Source organism: Camelus ferus, chromosome 3, assembly GCF_009834535.1.
Source record: "Camelus ferus isolate YT-003-E chromosome 3, BCGSAC_Cfer_1.0, whole genome shotgun sequence".
In the NCBI taxonomy this organism is placed as follows: domain Eukaryota; kingdom Metazoa; phylum Chordata; class Mammalia; order Artiodactyla; family Camelidae; genus Camelus; species Camelus ferus.
Window position 1 is genome coordinate 100,421,733 of NC_045698.1, and position 26,644 is coordinate 100,448,376.

Below are 26,644 nucleotides of genomic sequence, written 5' to 3' on the forward strand. Positions count from 1 at the left end.
AAGGAACTAAATAATAAAGATCAGGGAGGAAATAAATAAAATAGAGACTAAAACAACAATAGAAACAATCAATCAAACCAAAAGCTGGTTTTTTGAAAAACTAAATAAAATTGACAAACCTCCGGCCAAACTCACCAAGAAGAAAAAATAAAGAATACAAATAAGCAAAATAAGAAAGGAAAATGGAGAAATTACAATCAATAACAGAAATACAGAATATCAAATGAGAATATTATGAAAGACGATATAGAACCAAAATGAGTAACCTAGAGGACATGGACAAGTTTCTGGAAGCATTCAGTCCACCAAAAATTAATCAAGAAGAAACTGACCACTTGAACAAACCGATCACTAGAAATGAAATCAAATCAGCAATTAAAATATTAAAAAAAAAAAACCCTCCCTATAAATAAAACTCCAAGATCAGACGGCTTCACCAGGGAATTCCACCAAACATACAAATAAGAACTCATACCAGTCCTTCTCAAACTCTTCCAGAAGATTGAAAAGGAGGGAATACTCCCAAACTCATTCTATGAAGCCACCGTCACCCGGATACCAAAACCAGGCAAAGACACTATCAAAAAACAGAATTACAGACCAATATCACTGATGAACACAGATACAAATATCCTTACCAAAATATTCACAAACAGGATCCAACAGCACATAAAAAAGACTATACATCATGACCACGTAGGGTTCATCCCAGGGACACAAGGCTGCTTCAACATATGCAACTCAATCAATCTGATACATCGTATCAACAACAGAAAGGACAAAACCCACACGATCATCTCAACCGATGCAGAAAAAGCATTTCATACAATTCAACACCCACTTATGATACAAACTCTCACCAAAGTGGGTATACAGGGAACGTATCTCAACATTATAAAAGCAATTTATGACAAACCTACAGCCAGCATAGTACTCAATGGTGAAAAACTCAAAAGCTTCCCACTGAAATCTGGGGCAAGACAAGGCTGCCCACTCTCACCACTCCTATTCAACATCGTCTTCGAAGTCCTAGCCACAGCAATCAAGCAAGAGAGAGACATAAAAGGGATCCAAATGGCAACAGAAGAGGTGAAAGTGTCACTATACGCTGAGGACATGTTACTATATATAGAAAACCCTAAAAGATCCACACACAAACTACTAGAGCTGATCGAAGAATTCAGCAAGGTAGCAGGTTACAAGATGAAGGTTAACAAATCAGTGGCATTACTTTACACTAACGATGAATCAACAGAAAGTAAAGAAATAGTCCCCCTTACAATAGCACCCAAAGTAATAAGATACCTAGGGATAAATCTAACCAAGGAGGTAAAAGACTTATACATGGAAAACTATAAACCACTGATGAAGGAAATTGAAGACTTAAAAAAAAGGAAAGATATTCCATGCTCCTGGGTTGGAAGAATCAATATTGTTAAAATGGTCACACTGCCCAAGGCAATCTACAGATTGAATGCAATCCCTATCAAATCACCCAGGACATATTTCACAGAACTAGAACAAATCATAATAAAATTTATATGGAACCACCAAAGACCTAGAACTGCCAAAGCATTACAGAAGAAAAAGAAAGAGGCTGGACTAGTAACTCTCCCAGACTTCACACAATACTACAAAGCTACAGTCATCAAGACAGCATGGTACTGGGACAAAAACAGACCTATGGACCAATAGAACAGAACAGAGAGCCCAGAAATGAACCCACAGCCTTTTGGTCAACTCATCTTCGACAAAGGACGCAAGAAAACACAATGGAATAAAGACACCCTCTTCAGCAAATGGTGTTGGGAAAACTGCACAGCAGCATGTACAGCAATGAAGCTAAAACACTCCCTTACACCATAAATAAAAAACAACTCAACATGAATCAAACACTTACATATAACACAAGATACAATAAATCTAGTAGAAAACATAGTCAAAACATTATCTCACGTACATCTCAGAAATGTTCTTCTAGGGAAGCCTGCCCAAGCAATAGAAATAAAAGCAAGAATAAACAAATGGGACCTAATGAAATGTACAAGCTTCTGCACAGCAAAGGAAACCAGAAGTAAAACAAAACGACAACTGACAGAATGAGAGAAAATCTTTGCAAACAATGAAACTGACAGAGGCTTGATCTCCAGAATATATAAGCAGCTCATACAACTTAATAACAAACAACCAAACAACCCAATCCAAAAATGCACAGAAGACCTGAACAAGCAATTCTCCAAGGAAGACACACAAATGATCAATAGGCACATGAAAAAATGCTCTACATCGCTAATGATCAGACAAATGCAAATCAAAACTACAATAAGGGATCACCTCACACCAGCCAGAATGGCCATCATTCCAAAGTTCACAAATGACAAACAGTGGAGAGGCTGTGGAGAAACAGGAACCTTCCTACACTGCTGGTAGGAATGCAGGTTGGTGAACCCACTGTGGAAAACAGTATGGAGAATCCTCAAAAGACTAGCAATAGACTTACCGTATGACCCAGGCATCCCGCTCCTGGGCATATATCCAGAGGGAACCCTACTTCAAAATGACACCTGTGCCCCAATGTGCATAGTAGCACTATTTACAATAGCCAAGACATGGAAACAGCCTAAATGTCCATCGACAGGTGACTGGATAAAGAAGAGGTGGTCTGTTTATACAACAGAATACTATTCAGCCATAAAAATGACAACATAATGCCATTTGTGGCAACATAGATGCTCCTGGAGAATGTCATTCTAACTGAAGTAAGCCAGAAAGAGAAAGAAAAATACCACATGAGTTCGCTCCTATGTGGAATCTTAATAAAAGAAAACAAAACACAAATACAAAAAAGAAACAGACTCATAGACATAGAATACAAACTTCTGGTTGTCCAGGGGGCAGGAGGTGGAAAGGGACAGACTGGGATTTCAAAATTTGTAGATACTGACAGGCATATGCAGAAACAAGATTATACGGTATAGCACAGGGAAATACATATGAGATCTTGTGGCAGCTCACAGTGAAAGAAAAAGCGACAATAAATGTATATATGTTTATGTATAACTGAAAAATTGTGCTCTACACTGGAACTTAACACAACATTGTAAAATAACTATAACTCAATAAAAAAAAGTTAAAGTAAATGAATAAAATTTTTATATAAATACAGAAAGGAAATAGGTCTTACTATATTTGTAAATATTTTCCCAAAAATGCTCCTTGGATTACTGGCAGAGGACAACATCCAAACAATTATTTTTCTCTCCATGCATGACATCCTAGTGAAATTTTCTACAAATCCCTAATTATGACTGAGTAACGTGTGGTAACACTGAAGTCAGGGAAGGCTGGGGGTAGAAGCCTTTTACACTCAGAAAAACGCTTCTCTTCTTAGCCCTCCAAAGTCCCTGAGAAAGGGTCACAGAGAATCAGAGTTGCTCGTACTGTCTTTGGTGGTGGCGACCATAGAATGGTCACACACTCCTTAGCAGCATCGCTTTATGAAAACATTCCCCGTCGACAACATTTTCCTTACGACACTGTCTGACGACGGCTACTCCTTTACCGTGCGCTCTGAGACCTGAAAGGCCAGGGAGAGCGATCAGACACTGCCTCCTCCGCTCTGCCCTTGCTGCTTCTTCACCACGCCTCCGTCGCCCCGAACGTGTGAGCTCTGCACGGGGGGGGAGGGGGGGGGCTCATCTTCCCAGCCCCGAACCCTTCCTGCTGTCATTTATCATCGCAGAGGACTCTATTCCTTCTTCGAGTTCTACCCGGGAGACTGGCTCTCTTTCTCTCCACCCTGTCACCTACAGTGACCCACTGTTTGAGGATTCTGCTCTCACTTATAGTAGCTCTGAAACACAGAGCTTCCTGACCCAAATTCAACTCCCCCTCCACCTTAACCTGCTCCTCCCTTCATCTTTCAGCGTCTTTTTCGTTGCCTTCCAGCTTCCTCCCACATCCGGCTCGCTTTTTCATTGATTTATATTTATGTCTGCATAAATATTTGGAATATGTATTTAATATTTATTGAGCACCTATCCTATTCCAGTCACTGGGGAAATCACAGTGAAAACCATAGATATTGTCCTCCACTCTCACAGAACTGTTAAGACTCGCACAGGTAAACAGGCAGTTGTGACACCGCGCGATAAATGCTCAGCTAGGGGCAACGCCTGGTACTGAGGAAGGACGTCTGACCCCGATGTGGGGGATCAGGGGGACCGGGGGTGTGCCTGCTTGAGGATGTGATGTTTCAGCTGGGCTTCGGCTACTCAGGAGTAGCTGGCGAGCCAAGTGAAAACGATATAAGAGTTAAAGGTGGGTGAAGCACAGGGAACAGCATTATGCAAAGGCACAGAGGCAAGAAAGGGGGAAACAAAAGCAACTGGGAAAGGTTACACCAGTCATACAAGTCCTGTGAAGCCATGGTAAACTGCTAGACTGTCCTGAGGCGGCGAAGACCCCAAGGTATCACACACAGGGAAACGAGCAGATCGCTTTCTGTCTGTCTGAATGAATGCTCTAGCTGACTGAAGATGACAAGAGAGCCAGGCAAGATGCTGTTACAGTAATCCAGCTACGAGCTTATGGCAGCCTGAACTTACAGCAGAAGTGAGGATACTAAGTAGATAGGTTTGTGAGGAATGTAGTTAGATAAATCTATTAGAGGCTTGACAGGTGAAGTATAGGGAGAGAATGGAAAAGGTTAAGGGAGGGTTATGTCCAGATTTCTACATTGGGGACTGGAACTGACAGACCACTGTACGTCTACTGAGCTAAGAAATACGGCAATGAGAGGGAACGTGGCTTGGAATAAATTGATGAAGTATTTGGGACATGCTGAGTTTGAGAGATCTTCATTCCAAGAGAAGATACTCAGTAGTTAGTTGGAAATACGGGTCAGGAGGTTGAGAGAATCTGTCTGAGCTAGAGATACAGAAAATACCGGCGTGGGTGTCCACTGCATATGGACAGATGGCAACTGAGGCAACCAGAGAGGACAACAGCACTGAGGCAGAGGCAGAGAGTGAGACGAGGGCCTAGGACAGACGAACTTGCAAAGAGGAGGGTCTGAGAGGTAGAAGGAGGAAAACTAGGAGTATTATTTAAAAAACCACAGGAAGAAGCCTTTACAAACAGGATCCTGTTGTCCAGCACATGGCTGGCGCACAGTAGGTCACTGGGACGTGTCTGCTGGATTTAATAGGAAGGTAAGTGGTAACTCTGCAAAGATGTGAATAGTGCCGGCAGAAACCGGTGACTCTCCGGGGTCAATGCGTTGCCTCATTGTATCTTCCAAATGACTCTCAGGTCTGTCCACGTACCTCCTCCTCCAAAGCCACTGCTTCTGCTCATGCTTTACCACTACTTGAATGCTCTTTGTCGATAGCTCATAGACATTACCTTTCCACAGTCTCTCTGCGACAACTTCCCTTTCCTCAAATGAAACAAAGCAATATATAACTCTTTCTACACAAGGCCACCAGAGTAATTTTTCTAACATACAGCTTAGAGCAAATCAGTCCTTGCTCAAAGACAAAATGGTTATCCACTGCCTTCAGAATGAAATGCGAACTCCTTAGCATGACATTCAAAGACTTCCATTATTTGTCCCAATCTGGGTCCAGTCCTTTTGCCCACACTCCAAAAAGCCCACTCTCCACACACCTGACTTTGTTTAAAAAAAAAAAAATGCTGATCTCAAAAAAGTTCTACAAACATTTAAAAAGTCAAGATTTAAATTATGAGCATCATAGGTGAAAATACTTTCTTCCTTTAATTAAAAATAAAATAGGGGGGAACTGGGTCCAGACCTATATTTTCCCCATCACAATGAACAAACAGCATCTGACAGAGCCAACAGCCACATAACACAGCTCTTCCCTGCTGTGTCACTGCATGAAACAACACAGCTTGGTGGGGGGGGAGGGGGTGAGACACTGTTTTTAACATGTACTAACAGATTTTATAAATACTACACTGTTTACAGTAAACATTTCCACCTTGTGATCAGTTCACTCATTCTACTAAGTAAAATGACAAGAGAAAGGAAAAAAAAAAGGAAATAATGGCTTTCCTTTTTAAGGTTTTCCCCTACCAATCTTGGAGAAGCTATCCAATGGTTTCTCACTGCAAGACAGCAGTCTGTACATACTGCACTAAAGCAGCAAGTGTCATGACTTTCCAGTGATGGCACATGCTTCTTAGGAAATAATTATATGGAACAAAAGCCATTTCAGACGTTCAGATCAATTGGAATCCATACGGATCAGAGAGGCCTGTGACACACCTAAGAGGTCTATTAAAGACAACCTAACAGATCAAGTGAGTTTTGTTATGTAGTTTCAGGGGTAGCTGAAACCCTCTCAACATTCCTAGTCCCTTAATTTTGGTTTTCTTTGTAGCTTTCTAAGATTCTACACAATCACAACGTGGGTAAACACACACACTGAATGCGTTGCAGTGAGGATAAACGATGCTTAGCAAAGCTGCTGTCCCTGTATAATGGACTCTGCTCGCCTCGGTACTACATTACACGGTGAATGAATGTATACAATTAAAAATACACATATACATGTTCACATATATAGAGATACATGAAATGATCCCAGGATCCATCACAGCAGATTACTGTGCACTTTATAAATCCTATATCCCAAACAAATCCTATCTATGAAAAATTTTTCCTTTCTTAGATTGGTTCAGCAAAAATCATAGTGAACTTAAAAGTCTGATGAACAGCACAAAGTTATTACCCTGTGCGTGTCTTCTTGGTTTACAGAGGAATGCCACGAAGTCTATTCCCCTTCTGGAATTCTAATTTAGCATGTTCTCAATTAGAGGAAAACACATTTTCATTGATGTGGTTGAAATCTCAACTTTTTCCATTATATATGCCTTTTTTTTTTTTTTAATATGCTGGGCTTATTTTTCAGCCACAAAATAGTAATATCTAAATATGACGGACTACTCCTGTAATCCTAGGCCACAGCTATTATGTCACTACTGGTTCTCAGGAGTATCCGAAGCATTCGGAGAGCTTTATCAGCATACAGATAACCAACCCCAAGCCCCCCAATTCTTATTTAGTAACTATGGCGTGCAGCCTGAGTACTTTCCAGGTTACTCTGATTCGGTGATGAGCTACTTTGTACCCTTCATAGTCTTTGCTGCAGTTAGCAGTGACAGAACATATAATTTATATGTCACATACTTGGGACACAAATCAAAATAATTCCCGTTCAGGGCCTCTGTCACTGCTGATTGCTTAGCTTATTCAAATTAAGATGAATGCCTTGACTTACCATTTTTTGGGTAAACTGCCATGGATGCTTTTAAGAGACAACAGCCAATTTCTTAGTATTGTTTACATCATCAACTATCCAGATTTTCAGCCCACTGCTAGAATTCAAAGTAAGTAAAGCATGATTGTACGAAATGGCTAACACTCATCTCAGTTTCGACTTGCTTTTTTAGTTTGCGAGAGGAAAGGACTTTATTGGAGTTCCTTAAACATTGCTAACAATAGAGATGTTCAAACCACGTAGGGTTTATGAATGAGCTTTAGCTGGGTCTAAGACGTTTCTCGGTGACAAAGCCATAAAACATTGTTTAGTATGTGTGTTTCATGCATTTTTATTTGGGGGAAGGTCAGTAACTTTCATCAGATTCTCAAAGGGATTTATGGCCCAAGAAAGCTAAAAATTCTCATTCAGGGGAGAACTGAAACAGTTATTAAAGTGCATTGTACATTCCACTCTAAAAAAGCTGTTTTCACATTCTAACACTAAAAGAAGAGCAGGCGATCTAAATCAACGTTTCTTCTGTTTCCAGCTTGCCGTTTTATTAGTTTTAAATGCACTGAAAGGAACCACAAGAATTTCAGTGATCTTAGAAAGAGAAACATATGCTAACTCAATAAATGTCTTTTTCACCCAAAGAAAAATTACTTGTTTTAATCATCAGGTATTACATCATGCAGTTAAACCCCACCCTGAAAGACTTTCAGATATGAAAAAGATTTTAAAGAATTCAAGGGTGAAAGATATAAATACTATATTATTTTATTCTTAAACGATAATAAATGATTTTGTTAAAAAACACCTATTTTTCTTGGATTTTAATGCTTTAATTTTTTAAAATAGATTTTAATCTGGACAACACTTCCTTCTTCATAAAGTTTTCAAGTAAATGAAAACCTCCAAAAGTCTTTCAGAAACCTTCAAGTTAGTCATCTGATCCCACAAAACTGCTCTAATTTTACTAACAAAGTAAACACAAGCATTTCTTGGATTGTGGATACAATATACTAGAATATTCAAGTACATCATTAGCTTTTGACGACTTTTCCAATAAACAGTTGTATGGAATTCAGCAGCCTCCACTTTTCATGCAGGATTGACACTCAGCTGTCTTAGGTGGTTAAAATCACTCACCAGCTGCAAACAATTGCTTTGGGCATAAAACATCTTTGGAGGAAAGGTAAGGTCTTTCCCCTTTTGCTAAGATGTTTTTGGAGTTTCTCGTATCTAAGTACAAAAAAAAAAAAAAAAAAACACGGAGAAAAACTCAGTTTTCAATATCATATAATGTTTTCCTCCCCAAAATAGTGCTGGAGAGTAAACCAAACTCTTCAAACGTAGGTCAGAGAAACCCCTGAATATAATCCCAAATAGACAAGGTGAGGGCAAGCCAATTAAAAAAATCCTTAACGATTAAAACTGCCTTTTAAAACCTTGTCATTGTTATGTGAGAGGTATTCAGATCCAGGGAAGCAGTACTAATAACTTCCGAGGAATTCCTAAAGACCTTATGAGGCACTTAATAAATCCGTACAGTTGTGCCTTTTTTCCATGTTTAAAAGCAGCGGAAATGAACAAGTTAAAAGGCATTTTCCTAACCCTGACTGCAAATCACAAGCTCGCTGCTGCTGGAAGCCAGCTGGCTGAGTGCCCATTTACAGTAAGCTGTTTACTCCCTGTCTACCAATCACGCCACAGAGCATGAATGCCTACAGACACAGTCAGCGTGTCTTTTCAAGACAGAGCAGCACAGTGAGACGGGTTTATAAGCTTTATTAAATTCTTAGTGGTATTACTTGGAATACTGCTCCAAATTATTCTAATCTAGTTTCCATAACCTCAGCATTTTAAAGTCAAATAATTGCCCTTCAAAAGACAATACTTATGTACATAGACTATTATAATTTGATATTGTTTTTAACCCCATTTACCACGCTCGTGAATACTTCCTCATGTATTGTTCTTGTAACTGTTCATGTAAACATAGTATTTCATCATCTGTGTTCCCATCAATGTTCAACAATCATTTTCTTCTTGTTGAACATTTACGTTTTCTATAAATTTTTACTCTTACAATTTATTATAGTTTGTCACACCTTTGCGGGCATCGTTGCTTGATTCTTTGATAGGAGTATTTTTGTTCTGTCTGTCTATGGTGATAAAGTTTATATATTAAATAGGGATATGACTTTTATCATCACCCAAGTGAAACTTTATCACAAATGTATCGCACTATAAAAAAAAGAATGCTTCTGAAAACAGATAATGTGAAACCTTTTGATAATTCTGACAAAATTCCGGTCAAATTCTAATGATTTTTGACTTCAAAAAAAATAGACAATCTTAAAATAGCTTATCACTGGAATGGGGGGGGGTTGTCCTCTACTCATTTAAAGTAACTTTTTAATATCACTTTTAAAGGCTACAATATCCATCTTAAAATGGATTGAACTTGATTAAACTGAAACCTCTGAATAAGCAATTTTCAGCCTGAAGACTGAAAATAGTATAAGGAAAAAAGGAAAGAAAAGACATAGAATGCCCATAGAAGGAGTAGAAAACAGAAAAAAATGAATTCCGATTATCAGGAGAGAAGTGGGTAACAGTAACACAATGATTCACATAAGTGGCTCCTGCTCTGCCCCCAGAAAGCATGTCTGCTGCTTGACCTCTGAAGAGCCAGCTTTCCCCACCCACACTGGCTAGTTCAGGCAAAACCAGGGAACAGATACCTTGTTCTTTGGACCACTCATCTACTACAGCTGCACCCTCAGTGTCTTCCCAAGGTTACATGCCATGAATGATATCAACTGCCACTGAAAACCTCAGACCATAACTTGCACTCAGTGTGTTCAATAAATGCTAAAATGAGTGAAAGACATAGAGGGAACGCCTTGTCAACATCGACTTCATCGGAGAATCAAGTCAACAAGCATTTGGAACAAACCCCAGCTCAGAAGGCCCTTGGAAGCAAAAGGACTTTGAAAGCCACGTATCTGTAGTCAAAAGGTGACCAACTACAGAAATGACAGATTCAACAGCCTCTGTGGAAAAAGCAAGAAACTACTAAGACCGCAGAAACATCCGAAGCTAGATACTATAAAAGAGACAAAAGCATTACTTTGTAGGACTTGCCTTCTCTAGCTTCCTCCTTACATGTTTCTACAGCCAAGTTTTCAGTAGGTTGCAGAGATATCTTTTACTATGAGAATACCCTAAACAAATCATCTCATGACAGCCGTTCTCTAGTCCCTCAGTAATTTCACCCCATCCCCAAGCCCAAATGGCAGAGTGAATCATTTCACTAAATAGAGCATTATTTAGGCTCTCAGAGCTAGACTGTTTCTTTTTTTTTTCTCCCTGTTTCAAGTCCATTTTCCCCAGCTAAGTTTGGAGTGTTAGTTCCTGCAACCTTTGGTCCTATAATAATAATTCTTCTGCCATGTCTTTCACTTTTCTGTATTTCTCATAATTTTCGTTTCTTAAAAAAAAAAAAAACCATCATGTGCAAATTCTATCCAATAACGTAACTTCCTAATTATCCTATACTACTTGATAAGATTTTTTTTTGCAGGGGAAGAGGGAGTTTAGTGTTAATGATCATCACACTTGGGTTAAATTTCTCTTTTAGGACCCCAAACAAGAGAAATATACACAGAGTACCAGGAGTAGTTGTAGGTCAGAGTGCTCACATTACTTCTAAGATCTCACTAGAGTTTGAGGTTTAAAGTAGACTTCAATCAGTACTTAAATAAAATCAAATTCTAGCTTTGGTATACAAGTTAATCCCTGGAAAGCTTCCAGACTCATGGCCTTGAATATTATGTAGTTTTAAAAACAGGATCTCAAAATAATGCTGAGGCAGCAACGGTATTTCCTCACTGCCTCAGTCACTTCTAAACCCAAAGGCTAAAAATCATCAGCTATTCATTAAAAAGGGTGAAAGTTTTACTTTATATATGTAATGTACTTCCTAGTGCATTTGCTACAGGACAGCAAGTGTTTGTTAATATGTGATAAATAGCTTGATACTAAGATTATGCACAGTACTGACAAAGAAAATTCAAATTTAATGGGTTGATAATTAAACACAGTTCTTGTAGAAATAGTCCATTTCTCAGATTTGTAACCTCACTTTCCCTTTGAATTTTAACCAATGGAGAAAAAAAAAAGCCAGAAACAAAAAACACTGTTCCATTCGTTTAACAAAACAACTCTTCCGTATGACAACATGAGAAAGCTGAAACTGAAGAAAGTCAAAAGATGCTCATTTTGCCTATTAAGTGAAAACTAAAATCCTCACCTTAGAGCTGAACTAACAAAGAGGAATTCAGGCAGATACTATGAACTACAAACGGGAATGCGATGGATTTTTTCTCTCTCCTTTCAGACTAGTACCTTCAAAATAGCACTTTAAACACGATGAAAAAGAAAACCCTGTGGTAATGTATTAGTTGTCCTCACTGAAAAATACATACCTTCATAATTATAATTGCTTCTCTTTGTTTTGTGTGTGTGTGTGTGTGTGTGTGTTTAACGGAGGTACTGCGCACTGAACCCAGGACCTCGAGCATGCCAAGCACGCCCTATACCACTAAGCTGTTACCCTCCCCCGCAACCGTTTCTTCTTTTAAGGTGGCACATCTATTTCGTACAGTATCCTCTCATCTTCCCCGAAGCCTTCCCTTCCCTCATATAGTTGTGAACTAAGACTAGTTCTGAAATTCTGGTTAATAGCTACTCAAAAAACCTGAGGCAAACAAAAAAAACTTAAGCAGATATTTTCTTGACCAAATATCTATTCAAGCCAGATGAACATCACTTCTTTCCCTTGAAAACAGCCCACTTAAGAGGTCTCGATCTTTAGGTTACCGTGTGCTCCTGCGTAGGAAGTTTATTTTGCGTAAAGCATGTTAGGATTTGGCTGAGTGGGGCTGGACCACAAGGAAATGAAGGCAGACATCTCTTCATATCCTCTCCGACCAACGGCTCTTCCCCACCTCATTCCATAAAACATTTTATGTAACTGTTGGGTTCTATTTTTTCTGCTTCTTTATTCACCTTTTCAAATACTTTGCTGCCATTTTCCAAAAGACATCACTATTTAACACTTGGTTTATAGAGAACTCCCCATCAAAGACCCACGTTAGCTCAGCAGTGAACAGGTCACCGGAGGACCTAAGAACGCAAGGCACGCTCCAGGACGTCTACATTAACTGCAACTATTGCGTACAAGTAAATGACTCAGTTTTCAAGAGGGAAAAGCCTTAATGACATTGAGATCATGAACCATGAATATGACAGCATCCTTTGAACACTTAAGCCGTTACAACCGTCTAATATCTGGTACCATTAAATATTTATGAAAGGAATTCTATTGTGTAAATGTTAGCAAATAAATCTGAACACGAGCCTCCTACCCGTTCTTTTTGCCTTGGTTTTAACCTATTCTAATCCATTCTCTTAAAATATGAGTTTTTCAGGTCCTTAGCAGCAAAATCCTTTCTTTTAAAAAACTAAACCTCTTGCACAACTCCCACGGCTTAAAACAGGTAAAAGTGACATTATACTGATACAGTATGTTGTATACATTCAAATTTATAGCATTAATCCATATAGGAAACAGTCAGTGACATGATTGCTTCCTATATGGATTCTGATTGCTTCCTATATGATGAAGGAAACAATGAAGCGGTCTTGCTAAAACCAGTAAAACTGAAATTGGAATCCAGCTTTACCATCAAACTTTATATCCAAACAGAGTTTGGAAACCACTGCCCTAAAACCTCACACGGTATGCTCAGCTACAAACCTCATTTCCAAACCTCTATCAAACCTTCTCCTTATAAAAATAAAGCCCAAACTTTAACACAGCCCATTAAAATCTGGACTGTAACATCTCTCTCACCAATTTCTTACAGGAACTGTCTTCCAGTCAGTATGGGTTCTCAGAGTCCCTCAACATGCCAAGTTCATTCATTCACTCACTCGTTCAATTAACATGTATGTTCTGACGTCCTATAATCAGCCTCCAGATTTTTTCTGATTCTGCCCCTTTTTTCTGCCTTCAAATCTTCAACTATCCTCAACAAAAGTTTTTTTCTCTCATTTCCCAAAGTACTCAGTGACCTCTGCCAGTCATGAATCCTGAAGCCTTTATTAATTAACGGACCACACAGTATATACATAGTCAAGGCTAATAGAGAAATGTAGCGAAGTGCACCACCGTTTCCTTAATTTGGATATTTTTAAAAAATCAAGCTTTTAATTCTGTTGAAAAAAATAACGCCCATTTCTGAATTTCAAAAATGAAGGTCTGAGTTTCATGTGTTTCACAGAAAAAGCACATACGAATGCATAATTTAAGTGGTGTTTGTGGTTTCAGCCTACCCTGTTGAGTAATTAAAAAGTTAAAAGCCACAGTGTGGCACACTGAAAAGCTATTACGTTGCAAAAGAAAAGCCAGATTTTTCATACACCTGATTAAAGCACAATTATCCAAAGTATTTTTCATAGCACAATTTTTAATCAAAATTTTGAAAAATATTAAATGCATGATTTCTCATTTCTGCCACTATTTGTAAATTTAGTAAAACGGCTTCTAGTGGCTTGTAAGTGATTCAGTTTTGAAACATGTTTTTTTTCTCTGCAACCTTATCAAGCAATTTTTTATAAATTCATAAAATATGCCAGCCTTATTTCAGAAAGGACTTGAGTCAGCTTTAAAAGACATGTACAATGCAAGGTGGTAACTTTAAAGAGGTTGAAGTCTTCAAGCTTTCTCAAGCTTACATTTCTATAGGAGTAGCGTACTAGACTGTTAAATTACTTAGAAACAAAATATTCAAACTACTCTCAGACTTTCAGCTGTCTTTGCTGATTAACTTTAGACTACTCTGAAATTTTCTACTGCCACATTAAAAGAACATCAGTATAAGAATAAAACATATGGGTGTTTAATCACATAGTTGCTAAAACTGGTACCAAGCTTGGTTTAATGTATAACATTTAATAAAACATTAATGACATTGCTCCACCTACTGACGTTTCTTTTTCAAACTGATACAGACGTCTGTGAAAAACCTACAGCTATCAACATACCTAAACCACAAGTTTGTCCCCTGAGTTCAGTACCAACACCAGCACGCCCACTTTGACCACTGCTGTGCAGCATTACACTGCAGGTTCAAGCTAGGGCAATTAGGCAGGAAGCAGAAGTAAAAAGCACCCTGACTGGAAAGGAAAAAATAAAACTACCTCTCCTTGCAGATGACAAGATCTTATATATAGAAAATCTTAGGTAATCTACCCAAAAAAACCTATTAAAGCTAATAAACAAGTTCAGCTGCAGGATACAAAATAACACAAAAGTCTGTTACATTACTCTACAGTAGCAATGAATAATCTGAAAATGAAACTAAGAAAACAAATTTATAACAGTTAAATAAAAATAAAATACTTGGGACTAAATTTAACCAAAGCAGCACAAGACTTATATGCTGAAAACTACAAAACACTGTAAAGAAATTTAAGACCTACACAAATGGAAAGATACTTTGTGTTCATGACCTGGCAGACTTACCATTTCTAGGATGATGGTAATACTCCCCAGGGTGATCTACAGGTTCAGTGCAATCCCTATCAAAATTCCACATACCATATTTCAGACATGGACAAACTAATCCTAAAATCTATATGGATTTGCAAAAAACACAGAATAGCCAAAAAAAATCCTGAAAAAGGAACAAAGTTGGAGGACTCTTAATTCCCAGTTTCAAAATTCATTATGAAGATACAGTAAACAAAACAATATGGTACTTCCCTTACACCATACACACAAATAAACTCAAAATGGATCAAAGACTTAAACATAAGACAAGATACAATAAATCTCCTAGAAGAAAACATAGGCAAAACATTATCTCATGTACATCTCAGAAATGTTCTCCTAGGGCAGTCTACCCAAGCAATAGAAATAAAAGCAAGAATAAACAAATGGGACCTAATGAAACTTACAACCTTCTGCACAGCAAAGGAAACCAGAAGTAAAAAAAAAAACAACCAACAGAATGGGAGAAAATTTTTGCAAATGAAACCGACAAAGGCTTTATCTCCAGAATATATAAGCAGCTCATACGACTCAATAAGAAAAAACCAAACAGCCCAATCCAAAAATGGGCAGAAGACCTAAACAAGCAATTCTCCAAGGAAGACATACACATGCTCAATAGGCACGTGAAAAAATGCTCAATATCACTAATAATCAGAGAAATGCAAATCAAAACTACAATGAGGTATCACTTCACACCAGTCAGAATGGCCATCATTCAAAAGTCCACAAATGACAAATGCTGGAGAGGCTGTGGACAAAAGGGAACCCTCCTACACTGCTGGTGGGAATGCAGGTTGGTGCAGCCACTGTGGAAAACAGCACGGAGATTCCTCAAGACACTAGGAATAGACTTACCGTATGACCCAGGCATCCTGCTCCTGGGCATATATCCAGAAGGAGCCCTACTTCAAAGAGACACCTGCACCCCAATGTGCATAGCAGCACTATTTACAATAGCCAAGACATGGAAACAGCCTAAATGTCCATCAACAGGTGACTGGATAAAGAAGAGGTGGTATATTTATACAATAGAATACTATTCAGCCATAAAAAAAGACAACATAACGCCATTTGCGGCAACATGGATGTCCCTGGAGACTGTCATTCTAAGTGAAGTAAGCCAGAAAGAGAAAGAAAAATACCATATGAGATCGCTCCTATGTGGAATCTAAAAAAAAAAAAAAAAAAAAGATAAATATAAAACAGAAACAGACTCACATAGAATACAAACTTGTGGTTGCCAGGGGAGAGGGGGGTTGGGAAGGGACAGACTGGGAGTTTGAAATTTGTAGATACTGATAGGCATATGTAGAATAGATAAATAAAATTATACTGTATAGCACAGGGAAATATATACAAGATCTTCCGCTCACAGTGAAAAAGAATGTGACAATGAATATATGCATGTTCCTGAATAACTAAAAAATTGTGCTCTACACTGGAATTTGACACAACACTGTAAAACGACTATAACTCAGTTAAAAAAAAAATTGGTACTGGCATAAGATCTGACACAAAGCCCGATGGAATACAATTGAGAGCCCTGAAATAAACCCACACATTCATGATTAATTGACTTCGACAAGGGTACTGAAATCATTCGGTCGAGAGAGAAGTCTTTTCAACAAATGGTGGTGGGCCAAGTGGATATTTATATGTAAATATATACCTCACACCATGCATAAAAATTAACTGAAATTGGATCAAAGAGTTAAATATAAGAACTAAGACCATAAAAACCTTACAAGGAAACATAGGTGAAAAGTCTGACCTTGGATTAGGCACTTTTTAAAAAAGATGTGACACCAAAACCACAAGTAATCAAAGAAAAAAAAAAACCGGATAAACTGTACTCCATTACAATAAAAAACTTTTGTGACTTAACACTATCAAGAAAATGAAAAGACAACCCTCAGAATGGGAAAAAAATGTCTGCATGTCATGTATCTGCTAAGGGTCTAACAGTATTCAGAATATATAAAGAACTCTTAAAAACAACAATAAAAAGACAGCCTAATTTAAAAAAAAAAAAGGCAAAAGATTTGAACAGATCTTTTCCCAAAGATACACAAATGGCCAAGAAGCACAGGAAACAATGCTCAGTTACATGAATCATGTGGGAAGCAAATCAAAACTACACTGAGATAGCCACACCCACTCAGATGGCATTATAAAAAGACAGATAATAACAAATATGGGCAATAATCTAGAGAAACTGGAATTCTGAAACGTTGCTTATGGGATTGGAAAATGGTGCAGCCACTGTGGAAAGCGGTTTGGCGATTCCTCAAAAGGTTAAGGTATCCATTTAGCAATTCTCCTCCTAGGTGTCTACACACAAGACAGAAAACACATGTCCACACCAGAACTTACACATGAATGTTCACAACAGCGTTATTCATAATGGCCAGAAAGTGGAAACAACCTAATGTCTCATCAGTTCAGTAAAGGAACAAGATGTGGTACAGTCACATGACGAGCATCATTTAGTCATACAAAGGAATGAAGTACTGTTAAATGTGACAACACAGATGAACCTTGAAAACATACTAAATGAAGGAAGGTGCATACAAAAGCCACTTATTGCATACAATTTATATGAAACTTCCAGCACAGACAAATTCATAGCGGCAGAAAGTAAGGTTAAGCATTGCCAAGGATACTGGTAAACATCCTGCAATGAACGGAACGTCCCCCAACGACAAAGAATTACTCAGTTCAAAATGTGAGTAGGGGTGAGGCGGAAAAGCCCTGTCCTAAGGTGAAGTGGAATCTATTAAGTAGGAGAAGATAATCGATCATGTAAGATTACATTAATATCATTTCAAAATATAGTACTCCAAACTTACTAGAGCTCTTATTTTTCATTCATTTTGACAATATCAAATCATATGCTGAAAGGATGTTCACGTATCAACTTCAAGTTCAGAGTGTACCGTAAGGGTCACCTATTTCAAGACATCGTGAAGATTCTGCAATTCAAGTAAGGTTCTTTTTTCTGATTAGAGTTCGACCATATTAGATACAAGGATTTTGGGAAATCTGAATGCCATCATGGTGTTTTTAGAAGTTCAGTGTTTTTAGAACTTACTTTAAGGAGGTTTCATTTGTGGAAATCTCCTTCCTATTGTATATTTACCTCCACTCACTGGAGAAGATAAGATTATGACTTTGGGGATTGGGATCCAGGACTTCAAGACTGGCTTCGTGACAGAAGGCCGTGTGTGCGTCCTGTTGTGGAGACTCTACATGATAACATGTGTCGCTGCACGAGAGCTGTGAGCACACCGGTCCCTCTGCGTCTTTTCTACTCTCCTCCCTGGAACTGGAATCTGACCGGTCACTAGTTTTTTTTTTTTTTTACTCTTCCTTGAAAGATGAGATAAAAGGTGTTCACCTTTCAAAGGGAACTCCTTTTGGATTAAAGTGTTTGACAACCATGAACATGGACAGAAATGACTTAATTTGCAAAATAGATGCACTTCCGAATGAAAATTATGAGAACTAAATAATTCTGTTTATAGTCCTGTGAGGCAGAAAGCACAGACTCAGAAGTAATGACCTAGTTTCAAATCCTGGCTCTGCTGAGTTAACATCCAAGTCACTGAATCTCTCTGAACCTGTTTCCTTATTCAAAAAAACAGGGACAAATTTTTATATCCTCTAAGTACTTCTCCAGATTATGAAGATCAAACAGTAATACAGTTTGCAAAAGGTCTTATAGTAAGTAATCCCTTGCCTACTAAGGAATGTATTTCAATGGAGGGTTTTTATAAGTGAACAAAGTTAAAAAATTAATGGAAAAGGAGATTAAAGTGGAATCTGGCTCTTTGGTTAAGATACTATTACAATATTCACTAACGCAGCTCAAGGGATCTTCTTCACAGCGGTCCCTCCAAACCCTCTTTCCCCAGCTCTCCAAAGAGATGGCGTTTCTGGTAGGCGCTGAAACACAGCACTACCAAGTAGCTCCGAAACACGCTGCAGACGCCACCAACTTACTAAGCTTACTTTCTTTAGCTGTCTTTATGTCATCTTGGGCTGGCAGCCAGGAGCCCATGACAAGGTGCTATCACTGGCACACTCTCCAGGCTGAGGAAGCCCGTTAACTTTCTTTTTAAAAGACCTACAAGATCTTAACTCTGAGGTGTAATGAGCATTATCCTCATCCTTCCCAAAAATTCACTAATTATAAATATGGCATTATGATTTGCTCAACTTTATTTCAAACGAGGGGCGCTAAGTTAATTTTGAGAATCTCTCTTCCGGGAAAAAAAATGACAACTAATTTCTTAAGCTGCGTATTTAGAGAAAGGAGCCCTAAGACATGCAGCCAATACATTAAGGACACTGGCTACAGATCTGTATATCGCAACATACTGGTCCTCCCAGGTTTTAGCAATGACGGGCCGATTTAGCTGAGTTTTACTGGTCTGACTCCAGGCTACTGGTTCTACCTCTACTCAAACACCTACTGACCTGAGCAGCTTTATGATGAAAGCCTCAAAGTTCCCACTTGGAAGCTTTTGCGGACTCTCAAGAATTCAGGAAAAGAGCAAGTGAAGAAAAGAAAAAACTCAAGGATAAAGAATGTGAAATTAGATCTACAGAAAAGCAACTTATCAGGAACTGTAAGTGGCTGGAAGCTTAGTATCTGAAAACGACACAGGCAGTCTGACACTAGAGATGTACCAGTTCAGAATACAGCTGTTAAAATCTGTCCTTTAAATGTCCATGAATTCTTCAGACCACAGCCGAGTGAAAAGTCACATTCAAAGCATATGGGGTTATTAATAAAAGTATACAAATACAGGAAACTAAAAGTTTTCTGTGAGTCTTACTAAAGGAGTCCTTAATTGGCCAAAGACCAGAAAAGGAAAATCTTTTAGATTTGAGTATTGGTCTTTAAAAATAAATGTTTTTCTTTTACATTATATGTACATCCACCGTTAAATTACATGGTTACCGGAAGTTACCAAATGAGTAGCACCTTAAATACCAGAGTGAGAAGTGTTTTTCTTCAAAGAAAACTCAATTTGCATCTTGAAAATAAATTTCAATTTCAATTCTCACACTTGTATTCCATTCTGGAAGGTCCAACTAAAGCTCATTTTTACTGCATAATCTAACATTTCATTAAAAATCATTTTGATTCTCTTCTTGTTTCATATCCGTCTTTTATGGAGTTGTGTTAACGCTGTAAGTTCCTGAGCAGGAATCTGGCTTTTTTGAGTCCTGACCAGGACATGAGATTGCTCAGAAGGCACAGATCAGTGCTGGATGACACGTTATCCACAGCAGAAACTGCAGCTGTGGTGCTCAGGAGTCGGAAAAGCACGGAGCAAAGGACCTGTGGGCCTCGGAGGAAGAGCCCTGAGGACACACCACACCTCTGTCATGTACCAGATGGGTGTCTTTGGTCAACTTGTTTCACCTCTCTGATCTTTCTTCCTCTTTATCAATAAAGCAGTGGTGAATGATACTTTTCTTTTAGCATTATCATTAAAGGAGATCAAAAGTGGAAATGTGTGTATTTTAAGAGTTCTTTGTGATAACTTACCATTGTCCGTGCCACTGTTGCTCGGGTAAAATACTCATCACATTGTTTCCTTTCCCAAAGAATCGTCTTACCTACCCCCAAACTGCGGAACTGCGCCTCTCCCGCCTCTTCCCGGCCTCTCGTCCTCAGCCCTCAGTTAACACTTACTAGTAAATGTCAGATCTCCTGCGGCAGCGCCCTGTGTGTTCTAACCCAGCTAGTCACCAACATGCTCATCTAACAAGAGGCCTACACCTCGCTGGAACTTCGAGCACGTGAAAGCTGGGGGACGCTGACACTGACCCACGAGCGTCCCCTGTACAGTCATTCAGAAATAGCTTGCTATCGTTCTGCTCAGTAAGTACAGCTATTGCTCAACTGCTGAACCACACAGGCATAATTTAACATACTAGCTTTATTCAATGAGGCAGAGTAGCTCCAGAATACAAAACAAGATTTTCTTTTAGGCACTTTTGTAACCAATGTTTATTCCAAATCCTAATCTCAATTTCTGTATTATAGTAAAACTCAAAAAACTGCCTCAATTTTTAAAATAGGTTTAAAAATCTACTTGGATGGTACCATGAAAAAAAGAAAACGTAAGTATTTCACATCCACCAAACTGGCACAAAAGTAAAAGGCTAGCACTACACACGCTGGTGAGAATGTGGGGTAAAAAGAACAGTATTAACAGCGCTTGGAAGCAGCATGGCACAGTCCAGAACCTGTAGATGTATACACCTGCTGACCTAGTTACTCCACTTCTGCACATCGTTCCCAGAAAACTCTGACAGTATGTACACCAGGAGACATTTTCACAGCAGCATCGTTCAAACTGGCATAAACCCGGGAAAAACCCACATGTCCATTTACAGGAGGACAGATAAATGTACTATTTTCATTCAAGGGCATAACATAGCAGTAAATGAAACCAAAGGATTAAAAATGTGTGGTGAATCCAAAAGAAGGCCAGAAAAAGAGACATGAATTCTCAAGTCATGTTTTCATTTACTATCTAGATTGTGCTTCTTTTCCCAAGCTCCTTGGGTCTCCAAATTCCACCTATTTTCAGAGGCCCCCATCTTATAACTTGGGATGGCTATCATGGAGTGATGGAAACCACAAATCTCAGTAATGGGATGCTGGCTTGCAGGCCGACGGTGGAGTCAACACACTGCCTTGCCAGGCTTCAGGCTGACACCAGGTCAGCAACTATATTTGAATACACTTCTCCAAAATGCTTCTCAGGCCCTCACTCTTTCAGCGAAGGAAGTCTAGTCATCCCTCCTGCTCTTAAATTGAAGATTTCAGGCATTTTATGCAGAATATATTGAAAACTGACCATACAGATGACACATAGTTTTTAAAGAAAAAGACAAAAATGCTGTTTAATGCTTCTAATATTACTTAAGGCAATTTCAAAACTGTTCCTTTCTAAGACTTAAACCTATGGAAACACTTGGAAGAGCGAGGGGGAAATTTATCTATACACACACACACAGATGCACACTGTGACAACAGAGTAGCAAACAGTGAGTTACTCTAAATTCTATGGATATCTGGTTAAATATAGTATATCCATTTAGCAGTTAGAAAGAGATTTACTTTGACATAGAAAGATGCCTGTGAAACATTTTTATGAGACATAATTTATATATACACACACATATTTTACAAATTAGAATTTTACTCAAATTTTAAAAAATATTTTGAAGAGTTAAAGGTCATGCATTTTTATTTACAAGTAAACTGTCAACTTCTGGAAAGCACAAAAAATTTTAAACATACTCAGAAGATTAGCATCTGTTGTAATACCATGCTGCCACTTTACAATTTCTGTCAGTCTGTTTCTCTGAGAACTGACTATATCAGTTTGCATTATTCGCTCAACTGATTAATGAAAGAGGAACAGAAGAGTTAGAAGTATTTTGCACAGAGAAGGAAACCATAAGCAAAACAAAAAGACAACCTACCAAATGGGAGAAGATATTTACAAAAGATGAGACTGACAAAAACTTAATTTCCAGAATACATAAACAGCTCATACACATAATAAGAAGAAAAAACCCATTCCAAAAATGGGCAGAGGACGTAAATAAGCAATTCTCCAAGGAAGAAATACAAATGGCCAACAGACGGCATGAAAAAAATGCTCAATATCACTAATTATCAGAGAAATGCAAACCAAAATTACAATGAGGTATCACCTCACACCAGCTAGAATGGTCATCATTCAAAAGTCCACAAATGACAGATGCTGGAGAGGCTGTGGACAAAAGAGAACCCTCCTACACTGTTGGTGGGAATGCAGTTTGGTGCAGCCATTGTGAAAAATAGTATAGAGACTAATCAAAAGACTCAAAATAAACTTACCCTAACAGCAATCCCACTCTTGGGCATATATTTGGAGGGAGCCTTAATTCAAAAAGATACATGCACCCCAATGTACATAGCAGCACTATATACAATAGCCAAGACATGGAAACAGCCTAAATGTCCATCGACAGATGACTGGATAAAAGAAGCTGTGACATATTTATACAATGGAATACTACTCAGCCATAAAAAATAATAAAACAATGCCTTTTGCAGCAACATGGATGGACCTGGAGAATGTCATTCTAATTGAAGTAAGCCCGAAAGAGAAAGAAAAATACCATATGATATCACTTCTACATGGAATCTAAAAAGGAAAAAAAAAATGCAAACTTATTTACAAAACAGAAACCGAATCACAGACATAGAAAACAAACTTATGGTTACCCGGGGTGGAAATGAGGTGGCACGGGATAAATTGGGAGACCGAGATTTGCAGATACCAACTACTGTATATAAAATAGATAAACAAGTTTCTACTGTATAGCGCATGGAACTATATTCAGTATCTCATAGTAACTTATGGTGTAAAAATATAAAAACAAGTATTTGTGTTCATGTATGACTGAAGCATTGTGCTGTACACCAGAAATTGACACAACACTGTAAACTGACTATACTTCAATATATATAGACACAAAAAAGTATACAGTGCTTTTTAAAAAAACAGAAAAAAATCCTTATTTCAAAAGAAATCATGTTAATTCCTTTACAGTCTCTGAATGAATATACAAGAGATGCAAAACACCAGGGCAAGGACTGCTATTTTTCTTTTAAACTTTTGGCTATTTTTCCCCTTTTAAAGTAGGCACAACGCTCTACCACCGTATTTTCAGAAACCCTCAATATTATGTGATTTTCTAGTGAGGCTCCCTAAAATTAGGTCTGTGCCAATAAGAGTTTTTCTAAGGCAAAATGAGAAAAATTATTACCCATTAGGAGAAATAAAATAGAAAACTTAGATGATTACAGGAAGCTGAAAAAGTTCTCCTAGTTGACACAGAAGAGCAGTGGGAGAAATAAACTAAAAAAGTTACAAACAGAAAGGGGTTACAGCATAGCCTTTCTATCTCACAACTGTAGTAACAATTATATTAAGAGTGATAAAGAACCTCAGATAAGTTCTTAGATAAGGACTTGGAAGCCCTACAAATGCAGGACCTTAAGGGAGCCTTTTCTTCCACCGGATTCTTTCCATCCCACCACTGCCCTTCTCCATCTTGAGCTGCCTTTATCTGCCCACGTTCCCTCGGGCTCACGACATCTCAGGTAAAAAGTCCAGGCACAGGGAGCATGAAGAGCCAGCACCCACCCGCCCAGGTGCTTTTGACTTTATTCTTATGTAACTGGGGGTGTGAACTATTTGGCTACTGTAAGCCTCTCGTTTTAGCAGGGTTCCAAGTTCACAATCACATCCTTGGCAGTAGAGTCTACTGGCATCTTTGTTGTCCTCCTTAGGGCAGTGGTTCCGACGGTTGGTGATCATCCAAAATTTCGGGAAAGTTTTTTAAAATGTTCCAATTCTCGGGGTCTGCCCCTGGAACTCTCAAACAGGGGTGAGGGTAGTAAGGAGAGGCAGATACAGAAATCCATACTTCTCTTCCAGTATCCCAGAAAGAGGTCGTTACCACTAGTTCGGGACTGCTCCGCTATCACGACCTAAGAGCATCAGTGTTTAAGCAAATGCACAGTGGGGGACTGGAGATGAAGAAGGACAAGGGGAGGGATGAACACAAGGTACACACTGCTCCCGGGGAAAGACAGGACTGGCTTCATCTGTCCACGCAGGAGGTGCTGTGACTGAGGCACACTGGGAAGGCTCTTTTGCCTTAAATTATCTCACTAAAAAGAGTAAAATGCCTCAAGTGCCACCATTATGATTTCATTCCTTCCTTAATATTGTGTTGCTTGTTAAACTAGGAATATCTCTTGGTATTCAACTGTTAGTTTCACTGGTGCAGCTAAAATTCATTTGCTTCTTTTTAATAGGCCCCTGTTCTGGAGCAGAAGGAAGGGAGTGCCCCCTAAAAGGCCACAACTCAATATGGTGGATTTTGCAACTTGCCTCAGGCCAGCCTTAGGGCCACATCTCTGGAGCTGCTGGGTGCCTGGGATGAGACACGACCCGCAGGAAATGCGAATGCGCGTAATAAAGATGATGCATTACACTGTCCCTTCTCTGACACTTGCTTTACCATTCTCTGACCCCCTGCAACTCTCTTCACCGCCTGCTACAGTTCACTGCTCCTTAACTATTTCGTGTATCTACATCATGTGTCCTCAGCCAGACACAAGCTCCTTTGAGATCAGGAAGAACTTGTGATTTCTTCACCTTCCCTTGAGCACAAAGTGCAACACTGAACAGGGGGAAGGTCCTCAGTAATACATTTCTGGACCCACAGGATCAGCAGGGAGCAGTGGGGAGAAACTCCCTTCCTCGGCCATCTCTTTATGATGGCCCACTTCTGAGCACTGAACTTTACTTGGCTGTCAAATTTCTCTTCTTTTCAAGTAACTGTTCTTCCAAACTAAGGTTCTTTCCTCAGTACAGTCTGTTTTTGTTGGTTTTGCAAACATGCACTGATATGAAATTAGCATTGCATGTTTTGGGAAAATATCCCAGGATCCTAAATATATTTGGGGAAGCTAAAGTTTCCCTTGGTTTACGGTCGAAAATGGTGTTTGTAAACAATGAAACTCTGAAATGCTGATCAAATAAAAAAAAGGCAAACATTGAAATCCATAAACACTAATAGTTTATTTTTAGCCTTTAAAAAAATGAGTAAGGGCTTCTAAGCCAAACACTTTCATTGTTCACACTAAAGTATTTTCTCTGTAGTCAAATAAGTATATTTAACTCTTGAACAACATGCAGGTTAGGGGTGCCGACCCCCATGCAGTCGAAAATCCGAGTATACCGTTACAGTCGGCCCTCCACATACCTGTACCTTTGGTTCTGCATCCGCGCAGATCCAACCGACGGTGGATTGTGTAGTATGGTAGTATGTATTTCTTGAAAAAAATATGAGTACAAGCGAACCTTCAAGGTTCCAATCTATGTTGTTCAAGGGTCCACCGTATACCTGAACTTTCTTTTCTTAGAATAATGTGTAATTATTAAACATGACCGGTAGCTAAGGTGCAGACAAGTCACCTGACTTGCTTGTGTTCACACACTTAGCTAATGCCAGAAGTGGTCAGTCTCAGTTTTCAGTTCTTTGAGAACGCTTGCCTGGTACCTCTCCTAAAAGAGGCAATGAAACACTCCGGTTAACATTTCTGATTATCTGGATTTTGAAATACCTGGCTCTCTGTGTGAGTCGAGCTAACCCAGTTTTCCGACGTTTTGTGTGTGTGTTTCTGTGTGTGACCTTTTCTGTTTCTTACTGGTAAGATGGACAGGTTTAAGTGTTTAGCTGCTACCCAATATGACAGCTGTTTTCAACACAAGAAAAAGAAATCCATGTGATTTCATGTCTAAGTGGCCTTCTTTAATTTTTTAAAAGCAGTCCACTTAAAAATGCTCCTGCGGGATGGTAATGTTCCTCTCCCTATTCCATGTAATACCTGCTTTAGCTGTGACAGTTCCCAAATCTTCTGTTAAGGCACCCAGTGTGTCTGAGCAGGACCAGAATACTTTTTTAAAATGTAGATTCAGATTGCGTCTAATGTTACAACTCTCACCGCATGAATCACAGTGTACCATACCCAAGGAGACCTATGGATTCTTCTTTTCTAACTACGGGTCTCGGACACTCTTTTCTTATAGGAAAATAACCCAGTGAACAGTCACTTCATTTTGAGGCTATATTC

General features: G+C 38.8%; 1 protein-coding gene and 1 long non-coding RNA gene across 7 annotated transcripts in view; one reads left to right on the forward strand and one right to left on the reverse strand.

Annotated features, from left to right (window-relative positions):
• NR3C1 (nuclear receptor subfamily 3 group C member 1) overlaps positions 1 to 26,644 on the reverse strand; it is a 104,256-nt gene that overhangs the window by 55,035 nt on the left and 22,577 nt on the right. The gene's annotated exons all lie outside the window — the stretch shown is intronic.
• LOC116662749 lies at positions 9,229 to 20,254 on the forward strand. Its single transcript, XR_004318765.1, has 3 exons — positions 9,229 to 9,306; positions 10,983 to 10,988; positions 20,243 to 20,254. It is a non-coding gene; the product is annotated as an uncharacterized LOC116662749 (long non-coding RNA).